This window comes from Zootoca vivipara, chromosome 7, assembly GCF_965207765.1.
Source record: "Zootoca vivipara chromosome 7, rZooViv2.hap1.1, whole genome shotgun sequence".
NCBI classification, from domain to species: Eukaryota; Metazoa; Chordata; class Lepidosauria; order Squamata; family Lacertidae; genus Zootoca; species Zootoca vivipara.
This window is the reverse complement of record NC_142590.1, coordinates 93,648,722-93,668,143: the sequence shown is the minus strand read 5'-3', so window position 1 is coordinate 93,668,143 and position 19,422 is coordinate 93,648,722. Positions and strand designations below refer to the sequence as shown.

At 45.1% G+C, this 19,422-nt stretch overlaps 1 long non-coding RNA gene across 1 annotated transcript; it reads right to left on the bottom strand.

Annotated features, from left to right (window-relative positions):
• Positions 1–3,045: 3,045 nt before the first annotated feature.
• Positions 3,046–18,851, bottom strand: LOC118077729 (uncharacterized). The gene is made up of 6 exons (XR_009557967.2): positions 10,573–18,851; positions 8,777–8,828; positions 7,953–8,037; positions 6,976–7,039; positions 6,305–6,432; positions 3,046–5,652 (listed from the first exon to the last, which is right to left on the bottom strand). It is a non-coding gene; the product is annotated as an uncharacterized LOC118077729 (long non-coding RNA).
• Between the last annotated feature and the right edge of the window lie 571 nt (positions 18,852–19,422).

The following is a 19,422-nucleotide window of genomic DNA, read 5'->3' as shown; positions in this document are numbered from 1 at the left end:
CATATTTCCCCAATATACTCATTTTTGAAATGTTCTTTGGCTTGAAAACTGCAAATATGTAAACAATAAAGTACCACTCCCCGTTTATCTGTTTCCTTTGTAACACAAAAAACTTTAATAAAAACTATTTTTAAAAAAGAAAGAAAACTGCACTGCAGCATTCAGAGAAGTGCAGATTTGGAAAGACGGCTGTGTTTGCGTATATTGCTTTGGGAACGGCGGATTAGGTGATTTTACATTAAAATGAATTTCACACTGAATTTGGAAGCCAGGAGTAATTTTGAATTGAGATGGCGGACTAAAATGTGACTTTGGCATGACTTCACCCGATTTTTGGTGTGATGGGCGCAAATTCACAAACTACACACACACACACACAGACACTCACTGCCCACTAGGAAGCGTCAGTAAGCGTACGGAAAGATTAAAGTCCCCAGGTAATTCATAATAATGTACAACAATAAAGAAACAAAACATAATTCCAGTAAGAGCACAAAAAGCCCTGCAAATTAAGTCTTGACCAGTGACTTGACCCCCCCCCCCAAGTGATCTACGGCAACCCCCCCCCCAATTGTAAGAACTTGGCGACAAGATCTGTAGGGGCAAGGAAGAATGGCAGATGTGCAACCCCTCAGGCTCATCCTTGCTTTTCACACCTCTTAAAATAGATGGAGATAGGATGGTGGACAGAACCTCAAGTAACAAAAAGAAAAGATTAGAACCAAGGTGTGTCCTGCTTAAGAGGAACCTTTTCTGTATCAGAGGAGTCTAGACTGCAAGTGAGGCCTTTTCCTGCTCTGTTCCTACGCAGGGGTACAGTGCGCTTGAACCAGGAGGTTCCATTTAGCCAATAGTGTGTTGCTGCCAGCTCCCCGTGACCCTGCTCAGCAGCCTTGCCTCCTGCTCCTTCATTCTTCCAAACCTCTTTAAAACACAGTACAGCCGTACCTCGAAAGTCAATTGGAATCTGTTCTGGAAGTCCGTTCAACTTCCAAAACATTTGGAAACCAAGGCACAGCTTCCGATTGGCTGCAGGAATCTCCTGCAGCCAATCGGAAGCCGTGCCGGATGTTCGTGTTCCGAAGAACATTCACAATCCGGAACACTCACTTCCCAGTTTGCAGCGTTCGGGAGCCAAAGTGTTTGACTCCCAAGGCGTTTGGCTTCAAAGGTACAACTGTATATGCTAGTTGTCATCACCTCATCCTGTGGCAATGAATTCTCTAGGCTAATTGTGTATTGCACATGAGTGTCTCTGTGTGTATTTTATCTATTGAGCACCTACTGCCAAGTTGGCTTCACGGGGGGACCCCACATTGTAACATAATAGAAGGTAGAGGAGTTGAGTCTGCTTCTTGTTTTTATTATGCATTTTGTGTCTTTATCTCGTATTTTTATCCTGTGAATCGCCCCGAGATCTTCAGATGAAGGGTAGTATACAGATTTAATAAGTAAGCAAACAGTGAATATATTCTCAAATTAAAAAGCTCAAAACGGTTTAGCCTTGTGGGAGCCCTGCTAAGTAAGAGTGGAAATACTCACAGGGAGGGAACGGCTTCTATCAATTCCCCCCCCCTTGATAATTGGGGGCAGCCTTTTCTTTTATGGGTTTTTCAGGTCCCTGGATGTCCTTTTTTGAGACGGGGCAATGAGAACTCAAGAGCAGCCTGCTCCACTGGGAGCACAAGGCACAGAACCAGCACTTGTGAACAGGAGGTGGTACGTTTGTTAACGTGACACAGGGCCTCCTTCCTAACTGGGATCTCTGGTCTCATGTCTCCCTCTTCTGGATCTCCTCAACATGCATCGCTTTCTTCCCAAGGCGGTCCTTGGGCCACGGTAAATAAATCCTGCTCATGAAGAAAAGAGAGCCTATGTTTTCTCAACACCTGGAAGAGTTTATTAGAACCCATTTTCTTTGCTGTATCTAAAGAAAGGAGAAAAGCAGAGTTTCTCTTGGGAAGAGACTCTGCTTGCTGAACCAGACCGAGGTGGCTCTGCCCTGCCCTGACCCTGACGGCTGCCAGACACACCCAGGAAGGCCAAGTGCCAGATTTCAAGTGGGGGGCAGAGGAGAAAAGAAAAGGGAGGGGGCAGAAAGAGACAGTGGGGACAGGGAATTGCTGGACTTTACAGGGGGGGGGGAGGAACCAAACTGAAATCAATGGAAACCGCAAGGAGCCCTATTATGGATTGGTTACAATACCACCAGTTAGATGAAATGACTAAATTAGACAGAAATTAGATACATGGAAAAATCCAGCCACCTTCCTTCCTTCCTTCTTATGCTCTTGGAAACCCGCAGCCAACAGCCCCCTCGTGAGAACCCAGGAGGAGCCTGCTGGATCAGGCCAATGGCCCTTCCAGTCCAGCATCTTGATTATTGACTATGGATCAATGGTATAATGCAATTTGGCAAACAGCGTTATTGGAAAAACTGACGCAAAAAGTAGAAGCAGCAAGAGGCCAAAAGGAACAACCATTTTTATGCCGCTTGGTGGGGTTTTATTAATTATATGAATAACGAGGCATATGGCAGAACAGAATCCACAGTTTACAGTACAGTTTGGTGGGCATGAAGTATATATCCTCATGTCCCTCTTTTCCCCTATACATTAAAATTGTTATTGATGCAAAATACATTTGACTAATGCTCAACAATTTAAGCATACGTGATAATATGAAGAATTTCATATCTGTAATGATATATACACTTTAACACAACTTTGTTAATATATTCAGAAACATTCATCTGAGCACATTCTGCTGCTTTAATTCTCATTTTGCGTAACTGTGGCATGTTGTATGTCTGAATGTGAGACACAAACACACCTATGAGCCCTCCGCCCAGCAATGGGCATTCAGAAACATTGCTGCTTCTGGCTGTGCAGGCAGAGCACAGCCGCCCTGGCTAGTAGCTGAGAAGGGAAAAGATCCTGGGGTGCGGATTTACTCTGCTGCCCAGCTCATTGGGGTGCCCCTCCCCGTGAGCCCCTCCGGTCAGCAAAAGGAGTCTCCAGCCAAGTTAAAGAACCAAAAGAGCCGTCAGTAGACCTGATCTGTATTTGCTGCAACAAGGTTCAAACACACCAAGAATAGAAACCCCGAGCATCGGGTTGCGCAAACTTTTAAGACCTCTCCCCATCTCCCATAATACATCTTTCAACAGCATCACTGATACATCACAAGTATGTCACAAAGCAGGAGTGTTTGGCATGTAGAACAATGAGCCCATCTTCCTTACTCCTGACTCCTTTTAAATACCTGCTTCCCAAGATTAAAAGCATTCACAAATACCCCAAGCTGCAAGGCTTTCCTGTGCTTCTCCTTTGAAAGTATCAGGATTCGACCCACCATCCCGATGGGCTTCTGTCCGGGTATAAGTGCTGCCCTTAACTGCCTCCTGCCTCCTATTGTGTGGCTAAGTTCACACCTTGTGGAAGGGGAAGGAGTATGGGACCCTATCCTTAAGGGATTATGGAGTCAGGGGGAGCCCTGGATTCCCCTCTTCCAGAGGAGTCATTAGCCTTTGGAACCAAGGATATCCGTCAAACTGTTGAATTTTGGCGATTATTTGGTGTTTCTACAGTTTTCTATAATGGATAGGCAGAGGAAATAGTCCAATATATGGTATTTGCTTATTGCTACAATTCTATAGACTGCTTTTCTGAGCCTCTTTGCTGTTGTCTTCTATGGTGCTCGTGTCAATGGTCATTTCCTGGCCTTAGTTAGAGGCTGTGGGTGAGGACGTGGGACTTTTGGGGAGTCGTTTAACTCCCCCCCCCAATCCCTGGTTTTAACATAGCCATCCACAGCCCTCTCCTCTCCCACAAATCTGCCGTCCTCTTTTAAAGCTGTGCAAACTTGGTGGTCACCGCTGCCTGCTGTGGAAGGGAGTTCCCCTGTTTACCTATGTGGTTCATGAAGGCCTTTCCTTCTATCCACCCTGAATCTTCCAACAATCTCATCAGAAGAGATGGAAATTTCCTTTATATCCATTTTCACAATAGAATGAACCTGCCTTTGCCTGCCTTGACAAGGGCCTTGCAAATCAAAACGAAGGAGACTGGAAACATATTACATATACAGATGTTGTTATTATATACTTGAAATAATTTAATTTTTAAAAAGTGATATAAAAGAAGAGAGTGAATTTTGGGTGGCTGGGCGACACCTGAGGCAGGCGATGGTGGCTGCATCTTTCTGCTTGCTTCTGTTGTTTGAAGCGCGGCAGTAATGAGTTATCCAATGTACCCTTCAAGTATACTTGGCTAAATTATTAAATTGGTGGTTATATAGAAAGTAAAGAATGAGAATGGGGATGGTTAACGGAGTCAGGATGCCCAGATTAGGAAGAGTAGCAGACAGGGAGGAGTCCCTTCTCCCCAGAAGTGATGGGATTGTCCTGTTCATGATTTAGGCATCCTCTTTATGTGAAACTGCCATGCAGATTTGCCAGAGCAGAGCATCCTTGGCAACAGCAGGGGGGTCCCATTACTCAAATGACTTTCCTAAACTGCTGCAGAGCCCCTTTCAAAGCCTTCGCATTAGTGACCAACTACCTGTGACTGGAAAATGGATTTGTTCCTTGCTGGGATAATATGGGCAAACACCCTTCAAGAAGGCAGAACCTTGGGGCAAGTGGGTTGCACAGCCAGGGCAGCCGACTGCTGGCAGAACCAGAGCCAATTCAAGGTGGGTGTGGGTTGCGATGGACTCCCAGGATGGACCCCAAAGTTCTTCATGTTCCTCTTCATTTACCTGCCCTTCATTGCAAGGTCTGCAACATTAAAGCACAGCATTAACAGTGGTTCCCAAAGTGGGGGCCTTGGTGGGATTACCTGGCGGGGAGCTAAGAGCAGGGGGAGGACTATTGGACTTTGAAAAGCTGGTTTCATTGTATCCAGTTCATCAGCTTTCTTAAAAATGTTTTCACTTGATTTTGAATAGATGCGCAAGTAATTTTTACTGTTTTTATTGAATTTTATTGAGTTACTGTCGTCCTTCCTCAGCTGTGCAAACCACTATTGTGAGCAATGCATTTTAAAGGGTAATTTAGTGGCCCCAGGGGGTGGGGTTTTGGAACCAAGGGGGTGGGGCCCCCAAAATGTTTGGGAACCACTGTTTTTGAACAACTTTCCATGACTAGGGAAATCTTCCCCAAAGCAGGAGCAAAATCTGCACATGCAGGGGGGCAGCTTCTTAGGGTCCCACCATGGAAGCTTGCTGGATTTACAGTATCTTCAGTGCTCCCCCAAAAGATATACTACGTGCTATTATTTATCTCCCACCTTCCTCCAAGGAGCTCAAGGTGGCATATATGGTTCTCCCCTATGGTCATAACAACCCTGCGAGGTAGGTTCATCTGAGCATTGTAGAATGAATGGCCCAAAGGTCACACCCAGTTACCTTCATGGCCAGGTGGGGGGGGATCTGAAAACTGCTCTCTCCCAGAGGTGCTAGGCCGGTGCTGTGACCACTACACCACACTGTCTCTCTACTTCACCACGACTTCCACAAATAGAGCAAATCGAGAGATAAAAGCCCAAAGCAAATGTACATTGCCTCATTACACAGATTTTTCAACACATAATGTTGAGTTTTCCACTGGCGCCGAAGTTCACACTTTCCCCTTCTGCTTCCAGCTTTGATCTGCAAACGAGAGAGAGAGAGAGAGGGGGGGGGAGGGGGAGGGGGAGGGAGAGACAGTCAATAAGATCCAGGATTAGGTCTCCTTGTTTATTGTACTCTCTGCTCTCTCGGGCAACATCCCCAATACACTTCTCTCTGTCCTGTCCATGGGATTTGTATCATGTTCTCATGCAGTGCAACTTGTATCAGCTGCCCCATCTTCTGTATAGGATGGGGGGGCACCTGGCTTGCTAGCAGTACATGTGAAAAGGATCTTGGGGTCTTGGTGGACCACAAGCTGGACAAGAGTCAACAGTGTGATGCAGCAGCAAAAAGAGCCAATCCTATTCCAGGCTGCATCAACAGAAGTCGTGTGTCCAGATCAAGGGAAGTCCTATAGCCCCCCCTCTATTCTGCCTTGGTCAGACTAACCCTGGAATGCTGCCCTGTCACCTGTGGGCAGAAGGGGAGCAAGGAGCAAGCCAGTATATTCTTCTCTAGGGAGGGAGTGCCAGAATTGTCTGGGAGCCCCAAGCTTCCACTGAGAAGGCCCTCTCCCACGTCCCCAGCTTGTGAGAGTGGCAGGACCAAGAGAAGGGTCTCCCCTGAAGATCTCAGAGCCCAGACATGAGGGAATATGTTCTTCCAGAGAAAGTAATATGGGATCACTGACCTTTCCCCACACCAGGATATGCTGACTGCGGTTTTGTGCTGGCCAACGCTTTAACCCTGGGAAATCGGCTTGGTCGGTGTCCTGGCCCTTGCTGCTGGGTGAAGAACTCCTCCAGTTTCTGCCAAGCTCTTTAATGCGCAGATACACAGGGAAGAAAGGGGTTAGAGGCACTGCGTGGTCAAACAGGAGCTACATGCCCCCTGAAGTATGCTGCCAATTTGCACAAGAAAACCAAACACAAATTGTCTCATTTGGCCCTAAGGCAGCCCTGAGCTTTGTTCTCACCTGCAAACTGCGCTCACTGAATGTGTGTTTGTGGGGAGTGAGGTTGCTCCTTCTGACCCCATGCAGCAGAAAGTGTGCTGGGAACCTGCTAGTGTAGGAGGTCCCAGCTGCATTAAAAGCGCCCCCCCCAAAGAGCCCCTTTGCGTCTCACGTGGGTGGAAGTCAGGGGCAGGACCAGAGGCCGCTCTGCACTTCACCTGCCTCAAGGCTTTTTGGTGAGCCTGTTTTAAAGCTGAAAACCGGGTTACCATCTCCTGATGGGAGGTCCCTAGACAAAGTCTCCCATCATGGGGGTACAATTCACAAGCCAGAGCATCCAGGCAGGGCCAAGTTCTGCGTACAAGGTTGTCCTTACTTATAGAACCATAGAGTTAGAAGGGTCCTACCTTTCCCCCCACGGCACACCGGATGAATGGCTCAACGATAGCTAGGAGGCTGTTGTGCAGGGCTCTGTAGAGAGAAGGAAAGCATCATGGGCTCCCACCAGATGTCAAGGAAATAAACGACTATCTGACTTTCAGAAGACATCGGAAGGCAGCCCTGTTTAGGGAAGTTTTTAATGTTTGATGTTGTATTGTGTTTTGATTTGTTGGAAGCTGCCCAGAGTGGCTGGGGTGGGGTAACCCAGTCGGATTGGCGGCATATAAATAATAAAGTATTATTATTACCGGTATTATTATTATTATTATTATTATTATTATTATTATTATTTAGGCACCAGGCAAAAACATTCCTCTTTACTCAGGCCTGTCACTATTAAATAATCTATGGCCTGTGAAAGTGTGGGGGAAGAGGACTGCTATTATGTTATTTTATTGTTAGGCTGCCAGTATGCTTTTTATTATATTTTTATCACTGATATTCTGATGTAATACGTTTTTAATGTTGTACACTGTCCTGGGATCTTTTGATAAAGGGTGGTATATAAATTGAATGTCAAGCAAACAAACAGCAGCAGCAGCAACATGAAGAATAGAACAGTGAGCCTGCCCTGATAATGGTGATCTTCAATGTTTACAAAGTTGGTGTAAGATTTAATTTGTCCCAGCCTATTGTTTACCCTTTGGGACATTTCAAATACTTGCTGTAAAGATTTTCAGCGGCAGTATCACTCCGAGCCCCCCACCCCCCCCCAAATCAGGCACCTTATATGTATTTTTTTATGAAAATATTTTTTTATGCTGGGTCTTTATTTGTGGTAGGAGGTCTTGCAAGAAGGACCATGGCTAATAGCATCCTTGCAAGGCAAAACAATGTACAGTGACACATCACAAAAGAAATGGGACCCCCTTACATCCTGAAGCCCCCCTTTAACGTTCAGGTTGGGATGAGAAGTGTGGATCTTGCAACTGAAGATACTGACCCTCTTCCCCCGAGGAGCATCCTGGTCTGAAGCGGTGGAGAGACAGGTGCCCTCTACCGTTGCATTGATGGAGGCATCCTTGTTCCTGACGGGAAGCAGAACACAAGATATCAGGGCTTAGATCTGAAAAAGCAGGGACTCCACTCTTGCTTAGGAGAGGATTTGCTTTATACATTAAATGCAACAGAAACTGAATACTATGATCAGTTTCCCTTGACCTGGGGTTTTAGGATTCTGTTCTTGATTTCAATTACAGTGGTACCTCGGGTTACATCTGTTCTTCTGTAACAGCGGTCAGCAACCTTTTTCAGCCTTTCCCCCCAGACCATGTGGCAGGCCGGACTATATTTTGGAAGGGAAAAAATGAAGAATTTCCTATGCCCCACAAATAACCCAGAGATGCATTCTAAATAAAAGCACACATTCTATTCATGTAAAAACACACTGATTCCCAGGCCGTCCGCGGGCCAGATTGAGAAGGCAATTGGGCTGTATCCAGCCCCCGGGCCTTAGGTTGCCTAGCCCTGTTCTGTAACACACACACACACACACACAATCTGTGTGTGTATGTGTGTGTGTGTGTGTGTGTGTGTCTGGACTGGAGCAGAACCTCAGCCTGGTTGCACAAAGCACATCTTGCACCCGCCTGCAAGCACTGAACCAACTGCTTCGCTCTCTGTGTGCAGGGTGAGAGGGAGAGGGAGAGGGAGAGGGAGGGAGGCACTTTCAGGACACCCCTTCCCCATCTGATTCCTCCCCCCTGCCTCTGGCTCAACCAGAGCACCCACAGATCTGCATCTGACTCCTTGAAATCCATTTCTTACCTCTGCTGCTTCTTGCTGGAATTGCACCACCCATATAAACCGAAAGAGAATACTAGGAAGGGAGACAGGGAGAGAAAAAGAGACATTTAATCAGGGCTTTTCTCAGGCAAGCTGGAAAGATGAAAGATTTAACTTATAATAATAACTGGTGTGCTCTGGTCCATGGGGTCACGAAGAGTCGGACATGACTAAACAACAACCACCAATAACTGTCTAATGTGGAGTGGTAGAAATATGGGTAACCTCACTTTTTTCTGCAAGCAGGAGTTGAAAAAATGACAGCTGATGGATAAGGGATTTTATAAGAAACGGATGAGAAATAAGATTTAAATTTGTAAGATAAGCTACAACAGGGGAAGTTATGGACACATCTGAGAAGGATAGATGGGAAGCCAGGGTTTTGGGGGGGAACAAGTGAATTTGTTTTGATTTGGCATCCATTTGTTAAAAATTTGGAACATCAATAAAAAGTGAATGGAAAAAGAAGGCCCTTGGAGCTAAATCTCTGTGTCCGGGCTGGACGAGGGCCAGAGAGGAGTGTCCCCACAGAGAAAGAGCTCCCTTCTAGCTGCCTGAGAAAGTTGTGTAGTGGTTAGCATGATGGAGTGGAAAAATCTCGCTAAGAAATGTTACCATCTTCTAGTATGAAGCTGAAACCCTATCAAAGTAAAGGAAAGAAGTATCCAGTCTCAGGCTTCACGTCTATGTTAAGATGAACTATAGCAAAATAAGGACAAAGATTAATATTTCAGTCTCATTCATTGGGAGACAAGACTCACAGGTCTGTGGTGTTGCAATTTTTCAGCACCCCTGTCTGCACACAAATTTAGCAAATTTTCCTTTTCATTTTTAGGAGAACGCAGAGACCACCTTGCACAGGATTGGTAAGTGTTTGCCAGAAACCAATCTGACTCTTGCCAAGTAATTCAAATAAACTTTTTCTTAACACTGTGTAGGCTGCATGGTGCTGGTACTTCACACTGGCATCTTGAAGATGGGAGGATTTCAACCCTGACCTTGGGGAGGACCAGCAGGGAAATCCTAGGTCACCATTAGGTAACACTCCCTACACCCAAATAGCTACAATGCTACGTATCAGCCAAGACTGTGACAAACAGCAACCCCTTCATGTTAGAGTCTTGCTGTCATCCAATTGTCCTTGCTATATATATATATATACAGAGAGAGAGAGAGAGAGAGAGAGAGCGCTTATGCATTAAGTATTGCTTACAGACACAGACGTTGCACAGGCAAGTATATTCGGAACACATTTATGCAAAACACAGTAGGTTGAAAATAAGCATACATGCATTTGGATAATAATACCTATAAATTAGATATGTATATATGGAATTTTCATTGTTAATGCTTTCTTTTATGTTGTTCAATTATACTGTTCTTTTTTTAAAAAAAAAATTAAAATAAAATGCAGAGACTGGAAGACCCAGGAAAGATGAAAAGAATGATAGAATGGGAAGGGGTCCTGAGGCTCATCTAGTCCAGCCCCTCCAAGGCAGGAATCACAGGTCAGAAAAAAGCACTGAATTGTGGAATTGGAAGGGCTCCCCAAGGGTCATCTAGCCCAACCCGCTGTGTGGGGATGTGGCGGACCATGCTGGGCCCTTTGGCCTGACCCACACACCCCACAATACAAAAATGGAAATGTGAAAGAGCTTTAAAAAATAAACTAAAAAGGAAACTGCAATTTTCCTGACTCAGCTCCATGCTGTCACTCAAGCTGTTCACATAATTACAATCCCATTGACAGTCTTTAAGGCCTCGTCATGGCCACTTACCCAGTCCTGTCGTGGGTGGCCGTTGTGGCCCATCGCAACGGGCCGGATCCCTGGGGGCAACGCTGCAGAGGTGGCCGGCAGTTGGGTGAGAATTCTCCATGGCGACCGAGCAGAATGTTGGGTGTCCACGGCAACCTTGGTTTGAATTCTGGCCATTCCGGCCAGGCCAGGCGGACGGGACTTGGGAGCAGACCTGAGTGCAGCGGTCTTCACTCTGGTCCACCCCATGGCCGTAGAAGGCCAGCTGCCCCGATCCCTGGGACTACAAGGCAGCTGAAGAGCAGAGAGAGGAGTCGGAGCTGTGCGGCAGCCGGAGGCAGAGCGCGCAGGTGACCCGTTTTGTCAATGATTTTTGCCTTCAGGTAACACAACAGGAGGGGGATAACCCCCTGGAATTAGGCAGGGCATGTGTGGGTGGGGGAGAGAGAGACTCATCTGGAGAATGGCCCCTGGAAAAGGGCTTCAGAAAAGACTCTGGCAGTCACCGTTTTCTTGCTCTAGAAACCACACGGCTGCGTTTTAGGAACTGGCAGTTGTCCCTCTGATTGCCGTTTTGCGCATCCTTTGGGGGGGGGGTCTCACTATTACAGTGGTGCACCCCCATCCTCTCGTCTCTGCAATTGTGGGCAGGTAGCCCTTCAGCTTATCTGCACTTGCCCCCCCCATCTGCCCTTAAAAACCAAAGCCTTTGAAGCCACGCACATTAGCAAAGCGATTAGAAGTTCATTTCTTTCTGGCAATGTGTCAGGGAGGGGGGTGTTATTTTCAATTTCACAAAGGACCCAATGCACAGAGATTTTTCTAAGGGGAAGCATTTTGCATGAAACGGCTCTCAATTTGTTTCATGTCTGGCAATATGTCCACAGGGGGATGCTATGCTGAACTGCACTGGGACCTAAGGCACAATGAATTTGTTAGAAAAACTTTTGCCTGGACTTAAAATCTGAGGACATTTGCAGGACAAGCTGTGATTTTGATGCAAAACTGATGAAAAGCTTCACTTTATAGATACAAGTAATAAAATATGAAAAAAATTTTTAAAAAATTTGCTTTGCAGAGGACAGACCCACACAGACTCTTCCTCATTCCTCTGTCCTGCCTGATTATGCTTCCACGGAAGGTTGCTAATCAGCAGCACCAAATAGAACTAAAAAGTGTTTTCTTTAGAAAAAATCAAATCAAAATACAATTAAAACTAGCATATTCATTGCAATATGTCATTGAGTGGGGAGGGAGGGGGAATATTTAATGTTTAATGAAGCAGTCGAGTGGCCTTGAGAGGGCTGAGCTGAATGGCTGTTTGACTAGCAGACATGGAAACTTGCGCCTTGCAGTGCAGCTGAGAAGTTGCAGCCACACGTCCTTCAATGGAGCTCGGGGTGGGGGGTGGGGGTGGCGAAGCCACAAAGGAATGCTAGCAAATAGGGACCCCAAGAGCCGCCATCTACACGGCCTGACCAGCTTTTTCAGAAAGTGCTCCAAACACCGTTGAGGCAAGCCCGTCCACCACAGCCCTGGATGGGAGCAGGCCTGGGGTCAGAATCCAGTGGCCAATGGACCACCCAGTCCACCATCCCATTCTCCCGGTGGTCAACAAGATGCCTTTGAGAAACCCACAAGCAGGACCCGAGCGCAAGAGCCATCTCCCCTCCTGAGGTTTCTAGCAACTGGTACCCAGAAAGAGAGCACAGCCATCGTAGCTTGTAGCCAACAATGGCCCCCTCCTCCTGCATTCGACTGTCCATTGCTCTTTCAAAGCCGTCCTGCGGGAATGAGTTCCATAGGTTAACTGCACTGCTTGAAGGAGGGCTTATTGTAAAACCTTTCCCGAATCTCCCAACATCCAGCTTTTGAGGCATGTCTACAAGTTTCAGTCTCACCCCGGCTGCCCCATGGCCATAAAGGGGGGGGGCTGCCCCACTCCTTGAGACTGCAGACATTCTGCACTTCTTCAGGTGTGTGTTGGGAGGGAGGGTAGTTCACTGTTACAGTGGCTCACCCCCCTTGAAGTGATTATTTTTCCTCGGGGAAAGCTTTTTTGTTTTGTTTCTTTATTTTAGTTAAATACCAGGGAGTCCAAACCAGAAACGAAAACTAGGGTTGTACTTTCATTTTAGAAGTTTTCTGGAAAGTTTTAGAAGTTTAAGTAACAATCAAACTTTGAAAAGTTGGCATCACTGGACCAAGTCAATCCATTTTGTTGATTTAAGCTAAATAAATAAACTGGGAGTGGGGGATGTGAGCACAGACAAATGTGTATAAAATATCACGGGTGGGCGCGATGCCTGTTTAAAACCCACCCTTTTAATTGCTGTGAAGTTGCTCTGAGCAACACCGAATGTGCTAGAAGGGCGGGTGTGGCATTAGTGCGGAGAGTGAAAGAGTTAATTGTTTAACCAGTAGGAACCCAGGGGGCGGAGTCAGTTAGGTTAGAAAACAAGCCCTGGGGGGAGGGAGTTAAGAGCTTTGATGCTCTTGAAAAGAGCTTTGACATCAGGATCCGTTCTTGCTGCACCAGATTACAATCAAGACTTCACTGTCTTCACTGATGCTTCCAACGCTAGAATCCCCTATAATAATATCCAAGTGTCTCTGCGTCCAGTCAGTGTCCGTGGGATTGCGCTACTGCGCATGTGCCCCACGGACAGCCGTTGGGACTTGGAACACAGTGTTCGGACGGCCAGAAGGAACTGTTGAAGCGGTGGGTGTGCACGGCAGCGGCCGTTACAAGTGGCGGCGGGTGCCCGCGGGCCTCTCCAGCACGCCACCATTCGCAAAAGCTGGAGCCAGATGTTCTGTGAAGCATTTCCACCTCCTGCCCCCGAAGCTCCCTTTCGAGGGTACCCGTTCCTGCCCTGTTCCAGCGCTGCCTTTGCCCTCCTTGCCTCCCAACCCCAGGGCCATGCTCAGTCCGGTTTCCCGGCCGTGCTGGCCGGCGCCACCTCCCTATGCCGGCCACGCTGCCTCCACGTGTCCACCCAGCGCCAGCCAAATGGGATAGCCCAACTCTCTCCTGCCCGCTACCAGCCGCCAGACCCGGTTTACCTGCTTGGAAGAAAAGCCATTGCCCGCCACGGACTCCGGGCCCCCACGCCACCGCCCCACAGCGCCATCTTGGCACCTCCTTGCAGGCAGTTTCAGCAGCCTGGCCGGCAAGCTAAAACATTATTCCACCACCTGGCAATGGCCCATATTGTTTCCGGATCCACGGATCAATTTGTCACAGAGCAGGCACACTGCACCCAGAACAGGGACAAAAGAGACAGTTTGCTCAATTATATATTTTAGATCCTTCTGAAGCAGCAGAGCAAAGAATGCAAAATTCAGCAAATACTGGAATAAATCCAGAAATTATAAAAACACTAAGCACACTCATTGCTCAAACAAATCCATTTGCAGAGGCCTGCAAAATGTTGTACCAAGTTGAAAAAGAATATGAGGAGGATGCTGCAACAACGGGAAACATTATTAAGGAAGTGACCATGACAATAGTGCAAGATCATAGAAATGACCAAATACGCTATAATGCACCAAAACATAATGAGGTTGCTTTCATTTTTCAAAAAGATGATGGCGAACCACCACAAGAAAGAGATCTTCTAATACACTGCAAAGCAAGTACAGATGATATAAATAAAAGAAAAACACAAAGGATTAGTGTCCTTGACCCCAATCCGGAACCCATGGTTTATCCATTACTCTTCCCTTATCGTGATCAAAGCTGGGGAATTGATATACCTTTGCAACACAGACCTCAAGCGTTAGAATGTTTAACAAATCAAACATGAAATCCTAGAATTCGAGTTACACAAATGCAATATTACGGGTATCGTCTTTCCATCAGAGACAACTTTAACCCCTTCTTAAATGCTGGCCGCCTTACACAACAGTATATAGTTGATGCATATCTATATATATAAAAATGTAAAAATCGTGAAATTCCGTTTGACACTTTTCTCCGTAACCGCTTGACCGATCGTCCTGAAATTTTGACACAACGATCCAGGGCACTCCTAGAGCGTTGTTGGGGGCAAAAATCCCTCAAGTCGCACACCTGCCCAGGTACAGACCTGCTTTTCCACCAAGTCAAACAGCGCCCTCAAGTGGCGTAGTACCCTCCTCCACCCCCTCCCTTCCTGTGAAATATAAGCCACACCCACAAACCAAATGACATCATCATCAACCAAGCTAATCAAACCTCCAGAGCGGCCATTTTCACACCACTAGGCTTTTCTTTTATGTAGGCCCCTGACAGGCCGGGGGGGGGGGGAAACCACACCAAACCAAGGCTTCCACTAGGCTTTTCTTTTTAACTATCCTACAGAATTCTTAAACTCCCTCAAACTACCAGGAATACTACCACACTTACTACATTTAAAAATTGGTGTACCAATCATGTTAAGAAATATAAACCAGCCTAAACTTTGCAATGGCACACGACTATTAGTAAAAAACTTATTACCCAATGTCATAGAAGCCACAATCTTAACAGGACCTAACAAAGGTGAAGATGCCCTTATTCCTCGCATCCCGATCATTCCAACAGATGTTCCCTTTCGATTTAAAAGACTACAATTCCCTATTCGCTTAGCATTCACTATCACCATCAACAAATCACAAGGCCAATCATTACAATTCTGTGGATTATACCTAGAATCGGATTGCTTCTCACATGGACAACTATATGTTACATGCTCAAGAGTCGGCAAACCAGATAATCTCTACATCAGGCATCTTTGGCCTACAACTCCCATGATCCCTAGTTAACAGGACCAGTGGTCAGGGATTATGGGAATTGTAGTCCAAAACATCTGGAGAGCCGAAGGTTGGGGATGCCTGCTCTACATCTTCACAACAAATGGAACAACTAAAAATATTGTCTACCCACAAGTACTATCACATTTTAAAAAAATTAAACAAACCCAACCCATAAACTAACAGTTCCTTCTCCAATGGTGGGGGCCAAGGTATGGAGATACATGGGGGAGGGGCCAACACTCCCCAGGGACAACAGAGGAGAGGCTATCCTACCGAAACACAGGAATGAGCCGGGGTGGAGGGAGGAGGGGCAGGATACGTCATGGATCGGGACAGGATTGGGGGTGGGGAGAGGATCACAGGAAAAAACCACAGCAACGCGTGGCCGGGTCAGCTAGTCAACTATAAAACTGAATCCAACAGACTCAACTACGTACGACAAAATCAGCAAAAATTGCGAGTTGAAAAATACTCAGGATTGATGGACCACTTAATTAATGAATCCAATCAGAAAGGCCTGATTCCTGGAAAAACATATATTTTACCTTCCTCATTTGCAGGTAGGCCAAGAAACATGCTCCAAAATTATCAAGATGCAATGGCAATTGTTAGAAAATATGGCAAACCTGATCATTTTATTACAATGACGTGCAACCCCAAATGGGAAGAGATTGTTGAAAACCTACAACATGGCCAAACTACTGATGCTCGACCTGATTTAGTTGCAAGAGTATTTCATCTAAAACTGAAAGCTTTAATTGATGATCTCTGTAAAAAACATTATTTTTGGAGTACCAAAAGCAATTGTCTACGTAATAGAATTTCAGAAGAGGGGTTTGCCATATGCTCACATATTACTTATTCTTAAAGATGACTGCAAACCCAAAACTGAAGATCTGATAGACAAAATTGTATCTGCTGAAATTCCAAATATAACCAACACTCCTCGCTTACATGCAATTGTTACAAAACATATGATTCATGGACCATGCGGACCACTCAACCCTAATTCACCATGTATGTCAAATGACAAATGCACTAAGGAATTTCCAAATCCATTCCAGGAAAAAACATCAGCAAATACAAATGGTTATCCAAAATATAGAAGAAACACAAACCAAACTTCAATTGTGAATGGCAGGACAATAGATAACCATTGGGTTATACCATATAATCCACATCTTGCCCTCAAGTACAACTGCCACATTAATGTTGAAGTCTGTGCTTCCATAAAAAGTGTCAAATACCTTTTTAAATATGTGTACAAAGATAATGATTGTGCAAATGTTGCGATTCAAGAACAAGGCACTTTAAACCATGATGAAACTAAGACCTTCCTGGATTCCAGATACGTCAGCGCTCCAGAAGCAGCATGGCGTTTCAATGGGTTTGAAATGTGTAGCGATCAGTTTAAAAATTAGCCAGGCTGTAGAGGGTTAACCCTGTTAGAACCCTAAGAACCCAGGGGGGGCTCTGGGGGAGTATAAAAACCCCACCCCTGGAGTCAGTCAGTGAGGTTGTTGAAGGGAGTTATTGGTTGAAGTCAGTCAGGTTAGAGTTGGTGTGAAAATAAGAGCTGGTTATTATTGAGGTGGCTGTTAGATAGTGAGATAGTCAGACAGGATACAGTGTTATGAGATTAGTGATAATTATTATTAGTTATATTTAGAGGTAATAGGCCGGTAATTCATATTTAGAGGTAATAGGCCGGTATAGGAACCATCTGTGATTTGAAACCGTTTAAGCTTTGTACAGTAACCAATACGCTTAAGAACATACAATAAACCATCTTGTTTTATTTTACAATATCCTGGTCTGAGGTGTGTGAGTGACTGAAAGTATTTAGTTTGTCGTTGGCACATCACCAATAGACCGTCAAACGTCCGGGGGTGGTGTGCAGGTCAGAGTGACCGCGACAAAATGCACTACCAATCACATACCATCCATAGGTTAGCAGTGCATCGGCCTGATGAACAATCTGTATTTCTCAATCCAAATGACATCAATGCAGCAGCCCAGAGAGCTTCAGCAAGAAATTCTCAATTGACACAAGACTGAATAATATATACAGGAAAAATAAATGTTCAAAGACTCAACAGATCATTAACTTCAACAAGGAGATGGATTTACCTCTGATCTCTGCAAAGGGAGGGATGTGATCATTCCACTAGTGTTAGCAAAATCAGCAACCTGACGGCTTGGTTTAAATTAAATCAAGAGCAAGCAAGGAAAATGTTATATTCGGACATTCCAATACACTATGTATTTGACTCTGAAACCAGTACATGGAAATTACGACAGCGGGGTGCAGACAAAATCATTGGACGAATGTATTCTGTCAATTTATCATCAGATCCAGAACGCTACTGCATGCGTCTCCTATTGCACCATGTTCCCGGTGCAATATCATTTGAAGATCTGAGAACTGTCAATGGAAATATCTATCCCAGTTTCCAAGATGCTGCGCAAGAAAGAGGCCTCATCAATGATGATCAAGTGTGGGAGAACACTTTAGAAGATGCTATCCAATACAGCATGCCAAAACAACTAAGAGAGTTATTTGTGTACATTTGTGTATTTGCCTCCCTACAGAACATGTATGATCTTTTTGTAAAAGATGAACAGTACCTCACCGAAGGTATCTTTCCAAAACCTATCCATCACAACGATGAATGCACAATATGCCGTTCTATCGCGTTACAGGAAATATGTAACAGTCTACTGCTCCATGGGGGGAAATGTGAAGATTTTGGATTACCACCTATACTACCAAATTCAGACTTACTTGCAGATAACTACAACCAAGTCTTTGAAAAACAAAAAGCAGAAGGAATGACAATTACATTAAACAAAGAACAAAAAAACAGCTTTACAAACAATATTGCAAGCAACTGAAAATGACAACCTTAGCAACCACCGTTTTTTCATAGATGGCCCAGGAGGTAGTGGTAAAACATATCTTTACAAGACCCTGCTCAGCACAGTTCGTGGACAAGGAAATATTGCACTACCTGTAGCCTCCACAGGTATAGCAGCCAATCTTCTTGAGGGTGGAAGAACATACCACTCCCAATTCAAGTTACCTTGATGTTGAGAATACAGCATCAAATATACGACTCAATTCTGTTGATGCTGAACGTTTAAGAAATTCAAAAATAGTAATTTGGGATGAATGTACTATGGCCCCCTCTGCAGCTCTTGCAGTGGTTAGCAGACTGCTCCAAGAAATAATGGACAACAGCAAACCATTTGGAGGAAAAGTAATCTTACTTGGAGGAGATTTCAGGCAAACACTTCCCGTGGTACCTCACGGTGACCGGACAAAAATTGTTGAGGCCTGTGTTAAGAATAATAGACTGTGGACTAATTTCCAAGTACGGTACTTAAACTTAAAAAGAATATATGCTCAGTTGACACAGATTTCAGCCATTGGCTGATCAAAGTTGGCAGTGGTGATACACCACACATTTGACAGTTTGCCTGAAGATGTAATGGAAATACCTTCCAAGATTTTATTATAAAAGACTTTTTTGGAGACAAAATTCCTGTTACAGATGTCCCTAACTTAGCTGCCCCATGGCCATAAAAGGGGGGCTGCCCCACTCCTTGAGACTGCAGACATTCTGCACTTCTTCAGGTGTGTGTTGGGAGGGAGGGTAGTTCACTCTTACAGTGGCTCACCCCCCTTGAAGTGATTATTTTTCCTATAGTAAAAGGAAAAGTAACAGTAACTCACCTCCCTTGATTAGTTTCCTTGGGGAAACCTTTGTGTTTTGTTTCTTTATTTTAGTTAAATACCAGGGAGTGCAAACCAGAAACGAAAACTAGGGTTGTAGTTTCATTTTAGAAGTTTTCTGGAAAGTTTTAGAAGTTTAAGTAACTGTGATGTATGTGACAGGTGAACAGTTAGGGCTGCAGGGTGGATGTCGTTCCTGTGTAACTCTTTAATAAACTAATAAACTATGACTGCAGTTTAGTAAAGACTGTTTTAGCAGCATTGCTTCCTTACTGCCGAAGTCCAGGGTTTCCTGGAGACATTACAGTAACAATCAGACTTTGAAAAGTTGGCATCACTGTGTTGTAAGCCAAAAA